The sequence below is a fragment of the Chiloscyllium punctatum genome, chromosome 14 (genome assembly GCF_047496795.1).
Source record: "Chiloscyllium punctatum isolate Juve2018m chromosome 14, sChiPun1.3, whole genome shotgun sequence".
NCBI classification, from domain to species: domain Eukaryota; kingdom Metazoa; phylum Chordata; class Chondrichthyes; order Orectolobiformes; family Hemiscylliidae; genus Chiloscyllium; species Chiloscyllium punctatum.
The window spans coordinates 50,888,407-50,897,111 of NC_092752.1; the positions used below are offsets into that span (position 1 = coordinate 50,888,407).

Consider the following 8,705-nt stretch of genomic DNA (forward strand, 5'->3'; position numbering starts at 1 on the left):
ACCTGCATGCTTGCCTTCATTGACTGGTGTACAAGAACACCAAGATCTCTCTGTACTGCCCCTTTACCTAAATGGATTCCATTGAGGTAGTAATCTGCCTTCCTGTTCTTGCCACCAAAGCGGATAACCAAACATTTATCCACATTAAACTGCATCTGCCATACATCTGCCCACTCACTTAACTTGTCCAGGTCTCTAACATCCTCATCACATTTCACATTGCCACCCAGCTTTGTATCAACAGCAAATTTGCTAATGTTATTGCTGATACCATCTTCTATATCATTAACATATATTGTAAAAAGCTGCCGTCCCAGCACGGATCCCTGAGGTACCCCACTGGTCACTGCCTGCCATTCCGAAATGGAGCCGTTTATCACTACCCTGTGTTTCCTATCAGCCAACCAATTTTCAATCCAATCTAGTACTTTGCCCCCAATACCATGCGCCCTAATTTTACTCACTAACCTCCTGTGTGGGATTTTATCAAAAGCTTTCTGAAAGTACAGGTACACTACATCTACTGGATCTCCCTCGTCCATCTTCAGAGTTACATCATCAAAAAATTCAAGAAGATTCGTCAAGCATGATTTCCCCTTCATAAATCCATGCTGACTCTGTCCGATCGTGTTACAACTATCCAGATGTGCCGTAATTTCATCCTTTATAATAGACTCCAGCATCTTTCCCACCACTGAGGTCAGACTAACTGGTCTATAATTACCTGCTTTCTCTCTCCCACCTTTCTTAAAAAGTGGTATAACATTAGCCACCCTCCAATCCTCAGGAACCGACCCTGAATCTATCGAACTCTGGAAAATAATCACCAATGCATCCATGATTTCCCGAGCCACCTCCTTCAGTACCCTTTCCCGAGCCACCTCCTTCAGTACCCTTCATCTCAATACATGTTAAGATTAGCATCTTCAGCCATAAGTCATAAACTGTCATCATTGGTCTGGGAAAGATATAGTGTGTAAATTATAATAAGGTGTTTCGTACATATGTTTGGATCTGATGAGAGCATGATGATTGCTGTGATAATTGATCCTGAGAACAATAAGGTACTTACAAAGAGGTTTTCACCGAACAGTAATTAGGTGGCCTTGAAGACCATTACGAGTACTTCGATTTCAATAATGTTAAGCTGATTTCCATGATTTGGGAAATGTTTCATAACATTTTACCAGACTTCTGGATTCACCCTTAGAAACGCATTTTATAAAAGAGAGTTTGTTTTTGAGCCTGTTGGATTTGATTTATTGGTGTGAATATAAAAGGCAGTATAGATAAGGGTGTGGGGTTGATTGTACGGTAGATATGGTTTATTTGAATTTTCAGAAGCATTTGTGCAAGCTTCAATACGGGATAAAGAATAACTTGGTAAAGAGTAGGGTCACTTAGAGATCAATAAGGTCACCAAAGTGTGGAACCAGAGGAGATGGGTGAGATCTTAAACAAATAAAATGTCTTGTCAGTATTTACTCTGGAGAAAGACATGGAAGCTCGGGAACTTTGGGAAATAAGTTGCGATATCTTAGAAAAAATCCTTAACAGAGAAGAGAAACTGCTGAAATATGAAGGTCGATCAACTCTCAGTAGCTCATTAGGTCGATCCAAGGTTATTATGGGAAGCAAGGGAAGCGATTGCAGTATCCCTCGCAGAGATATTTGTATTATCAACACACACAGTGAGGTATCGGAAGGCTGGAGGGCGGCTTATGTTGTTACAACAATTAAGGGCTGAAGGGAAAGCCAGGAAATTACAGCCCCGTGAGCCCAGTGATTGGGAATTTGTTGGAGGAGATTCTGAGAGAAAGGAGCTACATATATTTGGAAAGGCAAAGGCTGATTAGAGATAGTCAGCATGGCTTTGTGAGTGGAAAGCCATGTTTCAGAAACCGGATTGACTCTCAGAGGAGGTGGCAAGGAGATAGATGAAGGTAGAACAGTCAACATTGTCCACATGGACTTCAGCAAAGCATTTCACAAGGTTCCAAGGGATGTGGAACATCTAGTCAAGAGAAAGAACGACGCTTACATAAGATTGAGGACGCAAGGATCGTTAGACCTCGATAGGGTTATATGCGGGCTCCACGATGGCTCAGTGGTTAGCACGGTTGCCTTACAGCACCAGGGAACCGATTTCAATGTCAGTCCCGGGCACCTCTCTGTGTGGAGTTTACACGTTCTCCCCATGTCTGCGTGGGGTTCCTCCAGGTGCTCCAGTTTCCACCCTCGTCCAAAGATGTGCAGATTAGGTGAATCAGCCATGCTAAATGACCCACAGTGTTCAGGGATGTGTAGGATTGACACGTTAGTCAGGGTAAATGGGGAGTAATAGGTGGGGGAATAGTATTGGGGGGATGCTTTTCAGAGTGTCCGTATGGACTGTCTGAAGAACATCCTGCCAAAATCTATTCCCCCACCTATGTAGTTGTTGGGCCAAATGAATTGCTTCCACACTCTGGGGACTCACTGAATATAGCCAGGAAGGAACTGAAGAATGGACTTCAGACAGCTAGAATGGGACATGAAAAAGCTTTGTTGGGAAGGATTAAGAAAAGCCATAAGGCACTCTCCACTTATGGGACGAGCAAGAGGATGGTCAGAGTGAGGGTAGGGCCGATCAGGGATAGTGGAGGGAACTTGTGCCTGGAGTCACAGGAGGTAGGGGAAGTCCTTAATGCATACTGTGCTTCAGTATTCACTACTGAGAGGGACCTTTTTATTTGTGAGCACAGCCTGAAAAGGATTGATTTATGTGAACAGGTTGATGTTAAGAAGGAGGATGTGCAGAGAATTGTGTAAAACATAAAGATAGATAAGTCTATTGGACCAAACGGGATATGCCCAAAGTTACTTCATGAAGAGAAGGAACGGACTGCTGCGCCTTTGGCGATGACCTTTGCACCCGCATTGTCCACCGGGGTCGTACCAGATGATTGGAGGGTAGCAAATGTTACTCCCTTGTTCAAGAAAGGGAATAGGGATAATCCTGGGAATTACAGACCTCACTTTCTTATGTCTGTGGTGTGCAGCTAATTGGAGAGGATTCTGAGAGAGCGGATTTATGACTCTGTAGAAAACCATAGTTTGATTAGAGATAGTCAGAATTTCTTTGTAAGGGACAGGTCATGCCTCACAAAATTTATTGAATCCTTCGAGAATGAGACAAAATACCTTTATGTCTCATTCAGAAAGTACAGAGGCATGGGATACAGGGAAACCTGTCTGTCTGGATACAGAATTCCTGGCTCATAGAAGACAGAGGGTGATGATAGATGGGAAGCATTCAACATGGAGCTTGGTGACCAGTGGTGTTCTGCAGGGATCGGTTGCAGGACCTTTGCTCTTGGTGAGTTTTTTTATAAACGACTTGGATGTGGTTGTGGAAGAATGGGTTAGTAATTTTGCCAATACATGGAGATTGCTGGAGTGGTGGATAGTGTGGAGGTCGGTTATAGGTTGCAGCAGGATACTGACAGGATGTGGAGATGGGCTGAGAAGTGGCAGATGGAGTTCAATCTGGAAAAGTGTGATATGATTCATTTTGGAAGGTCGAACATGAATGCAGAATACAGGGTTAATGGCAGAATACTTGGTAGTGTTGTGGAACAGAGATCGTGGGTTCCACGTCCATCGATCCGACAACGTTGCCACCCAAGCTGATAGGTTTGTTGAGAAGGAATATGTTGTGTTGGCTTTCAATTGCTGGGGGATTGGGTTTTGAAGCCGTGAGGTTATGCTGTGTGGAACAGAGAGATCTTGGGTTCCACGTCCATCTATCGCTCAAAGTTGCCAGTAAAGCTGATAGGGTTGTTAAGAAGGAATATGTTGTGTTGGCTTTCACTTGCAGGGGGATTGGGTTTTCAAGCCGTGACTTTATGCTGCAGCTCTATAGAGCCATGGTTAGACCCCACTTGGGATATTGTGTTCAGTTCTAGTCCCCTATTAGAGGAAGGCAGTGGAAGCTTTAGGGGGGTAAATTGGAGATTTACCAGAATTCTGCCTCTGCTGGAGAGCATGTCTTATGAAGAAAGGTTAAGGGAGGTAAGGCTTTTCTAATTGGAGTGATGAAGGGTGAGGGACGACTTGGTAACGCTGAACAAGATGAGGTGAGGCATAGAGTGAATAGTGAGATACTTCTTTATAATATCGCAAAAGTGGCTATTATGAGTGGGCATAAATAATTTTTAGGTGATTTGGTGGATGGTTAACGAGATTTCAGAGATAGGTTCTTTGCACAGAGAGAGGTGGGTAGGTGAAATGCACTGCCAGCGGTGGTAGGAGAGTCAGATACATTAGGGACATTTAATAGACTCTTGGATAGACACATGGATGGCAGTAAAATGAAGGGTATGTTGGATAGTTTGATCTTACAGTCGGATAAAAGATTGGCATTGCATCATGGCTGTGGGGACTTGTGTTCTACGTTCCGTATGGTGAACTGGGTTATAAGATCAGATCAGAGAAAAAGGATAAGACATTCAGGAGGAGCGAGTCAACTGGATACAAACTTGGCATGATGGTCGGAGATAGAGGGTGATGGGAGACATGTTGTTTTTCTGACTGGATGCATGTGACCAGCGGTGTTGTGGGTGCACAGTTGTTTGTCATTTGGATAAATGGTTTGGATGGGAATATTGGTTTCCTGGTATGTCTGTTTTTTTTTGGGTGACACTGAAATTGGTGGTAAAGTGGACAGTGCAGAAGGTTATCTATGATACAACAGGATGAACAGTACTGCTTGGATAGTGCGCTGAAGAATAGCAGATGGAGTTTAATTAGATAAATGTGAAGTGTTCCATTTTGGTGAAACAAGCCAGGGCGGGACTTATACAGGTAATGTTCGGGCCCTGGGTAGTGTTGTCAATCAGTGACCCAGGGATGCAGGTACACAGTTCTTTGAAAGTGGTGTCACAGGTAGACAGGCTTTGAAGCAGGCATTTGGGATGGTTATCTTCATTGGGCAGAGTAATGAGAGTAGGAGTTGGGATGTTATGTTGTGTCTGCACAAGGCATTGGTGCGACCACCATGAAACCATTATTGATCAATAGGAAGAACTGATCTGGTTCGCTTACCTCCTTTTGGGAAGAATATCAAATATTCTAACCAGGTCTGGCTAATATGTGAAGACAGACCCACAGCAATATGGCTGACTCTGAGCTGCCCTCTGAGTAATTAGCAGTGGGGACATACAATGCTGGTCCAGGCAGTGACACCCACATCCCTTGAACGAATAAATAAAAATGCATATATCCCTCCCTACCTCTGCAAACTCCTCCAACGGCATCAATCCATACTGGCTTTGTAAGCCCGTTCAGGTCCTGACCACTCTCTGCAACATTCTCATCACCTCTAGTACCTTCACGTCTCCCTGTTCCTTTTGTGACATTAAACCCTGATAGTGATTCCCCTTCCTACTGCCCTCCCCCTGCTAGCAGACACTTCGCAATCCCTTTAAAATGTACGCCTAAAACACTCTCTCACTTCAGGATTTTAAGTAATTTTTGGTGATCTTCTCAGCCTGATAATCTAATATAATCCATTTCTTCCCGAGTGAGGGACGGGTGGGAATTCCTTGCTGAGGTTTTGTCTGTTTCAATGGAGTATACTTTTGTTGAGTGAATTACACTGTTCCTTCAAATGTTTTCCACTGTTCATTTACAGACACATATTTCAGTTTGTTTATCCTGTTTACCTTGGTCAGTTCTCCTCTCAAACTCATGCAATTGGCTCTTTTCGTTTCTGGGTGTAACTTGCCCTTTCAGTGATTCACTTTAAAGCTTTATATTTAGTTAAACTGCACTTTACCAAATTTCCCAGAGGATCTCTCCAGGTGACATTACTCATTCACTAAGGTTCATCACACAACGATCGCTCTAAGATAATTCCATCCCTCGCCAGTTGCACATTGTGTTATTCAAAGAAACACTGAAAAAGATCTTTCAGAACTTCTCTTCCAATATCACTGTTGTCAGTGTGACTCTCCCAGATTATGCGAATGTTGATGTTTCCCAAAATTAACAATACCTTTGTTTAAAAATTCAAATGAATTCCTGCAGTGATGAGCAATGAAATGCTGTTCTGTGGCTAAAACTGTTCTGCTGCTTGTGTCCTTGGCAAGTAGTAGCCAGATTTTACATTCAGACTGACTCTACGTCATGATCTGAGGTCAAGTGCTTTCTCTGTAAGGCTTTTCTTTTCCATTATTGTTACCCATTTTGCCTGAGTTTTAGCAAGGTTGCAAATCATTGAATATTTATATCCCACCTTTTTTCACCCTGTAACCATGTCTCCCTGGTGTCTAAATCTCTTTTATCTCTGTGTCATAAATCCATCTACCTTATTGATGAGACGTTGTCCATTCCAAAAAAAACATAATTTATTCTTTTCCACAATTTCCTATCACAACCCTATTCGCTGATCGGCAGTTTTAATTAGAAACCCTTCCTGTTCCTTTCTGCTGGTCTTCAGCCACATTCCAATGGTGTTCCAATGCTTCACCTTTTCTCTTTGGAAAGCTCCTTTGACCTGAACCCAATCCCTGCATCCTCTCTGTCAGTTTTAAGCTATGTCCATAAACCTACCGACAGGATTGGACAGGACATTGGTCCCAGCAGTGTTCCAGTGGGATCATCCTAATGGATTATATTTTGAATCAGGTATGGGATGTGGGTGTCTTTGGCTAACCAGCCTTTCTTGCCCAGCCCTGGCTGCCCTTGAGCTGAGTAACTTGCTCGGCCATTTTAGAGGGTAACTGAGTGGCAAACACTTCAATAGACAATAAGTACAGGAGTAGGCCATTCTGCCCTTCGAGCCTGCACTACCAATCGTTATGATCATGGCTGATCATCCTCAATCAGTTTCCTGTTCCTGCCATATCTCCATAACCCTTGATTCCTCTATCCTTGACAGCTCCATCCAACACTTTCTTAAACGAATCCAGAGACTGGGCCTCCATTGCCTTCTGGGGTAGAACATTCCACACACCCACCACTCTCTGGATTTCTCCTCATTTCTATCCTAAATGACGTACCCCTTATTTTTAAGCTGCGTCCTCTGGTTCGCTGTGGGGATGTCGTGCAGACCACGTGAGTATGGGCAAGTATCCTTATCGAAAGGACATGTGTTTGGGTATTTTGTACATCAGCAGTGGTCTCATAATTATTTATGGATTGATATTCAATATTTTTAAAAAAAGATTGCAAATTCCTCCATTTCTGATGGTGGGGTTCAAACCTGTCTCCCCTGAACATTACCTAGGTTTGGGATACATGTTCGAGCAATAGTACCATTAGGGCATCATTTCACCTGCTCACTGGTTGCTCATCCCTGACCACTGAAACAGTGCATCATGAAACCAAACCCATTTTCCCAACATGATTGTGTGATCCTGGCACCTTCCAGCACTCTGGTGATATCACTCAGTATCTCTCCATGTGGTATCCCTCACTGTGTGGGTCTAATTGCTGCCTCTGTCAGAACCCCTCGCTCTTATAGTTTCTCCAGATCCTGAGCTAACAAAAATCTCCACATCTCCACTCCAGAGAGACGAGGCAGCACAGGCCAGGGAAGAAGTTTGGGATTTTCCAGATATCTGTGGGACTGATTGCAATTCTCCCTTTGTAACCGTCACTGCATGAGTTTAATTTCCGTTTCTGTTTATTTCTCTGTCTCCTGCAGGTACGCAGGACGTTCCTGACTTAATAAACCGACCAAGTGCTGGGTGTCTCGTCCATCACCACATTGAAGATGGTTGGTCAGCCAGAGAGACAAAGGGAAGGGAGATCTGGAGCCTTCATTAATTCCTACAGTGATTTAAGATCACTCACAGTGCGCAGATCAGAGAGAAATGAGAGTGCTCCAAATATCGGAGAAGAAGACATGATACAGATATAGTGCTGGAGGGGGAGCACGGTGCAGACACACCCCTGGCTCAATCACAACGTCTACTTTAACTTGCGTTGTACTGAGACAGCATCGGGAGTTCAGAGTTATCAATCCAGGCCTGTGCTGTATTCGTGAGCATCAGTACAACAGAGGTTAAAGCAGGCCTCTGACGAGAGGTTGGGAATGCTGCCTGTGATCTTTCTGTTCATTGTTCTCCCTCCAACACTGTACTAATCCTCATTACTCTGCAACACTGTACCTATGGCATTGCTTGTGCACCAGTGTCTTCAATAAATTTTAACACCTATGACAGTTCCTGTCGCTGTAACCTCCTCCCTGCCCGATACACCCTCCACATATTTGAAACGTACTGCTTTCCCGATTACCATCCGTATTGCAGTAAATTGCTTCAGTGTCCACAACATGCTTTATTTCGGTCCTCTAATCCTCTTTATCTGGACACAGAGTCACACAGCATGGAAACAGAACCTGTGTTCCAACCATTAATGCTGCCCATGTTTCCTATACTGAACGAGTCTCATTTACCTGTGTTTGACCCTTACCTCTTCAAACCTTCTCCTCTACATGTACCTGTCCATCTAACTGCCCAAATGTCTGCTCCATGTTGTAATTGTTCTTGTTTTGCCCATGTATACCTGGCAGTCCGTTCTGTCTGTGCACCATCTTCTGTGGATAATGTTGCCCCTCAGCTCCCTCTTTAAACCTTTGCTGTCTCACCTCTCGTTTATGCCTCTCGTTTTGGACTCCCATACCCTTGGCCATTCACCATTCTGGCGCCTTGCATGGT

At 43.8% G+C, this 8,705-nt stretch overlaps 1 long non-coding RNA gene across 1 annotated transcript in view; it reads left to right on the plus strand.

Moving 5' to 3' along the window:
- The window catches only part of LOC140485489 (uncharacterized), a 47,460-nt gene extending 39,341 nt beyond the window's left edge, over positions 1 to 8,119 (plus strand). Inside the window, exon 3 of the long non-coding RNA XR_011962348.1 lies at positions 7,691 to 8,119. This is a non-coding gene — a long non-coding RNA (uncharacterized lncRNA). The remainder of the gene's footprint in view (positions 1 to 7,690) is intronic.
- Positions 8,120 to 8,705: the final 586 nt, after the last annotated feature.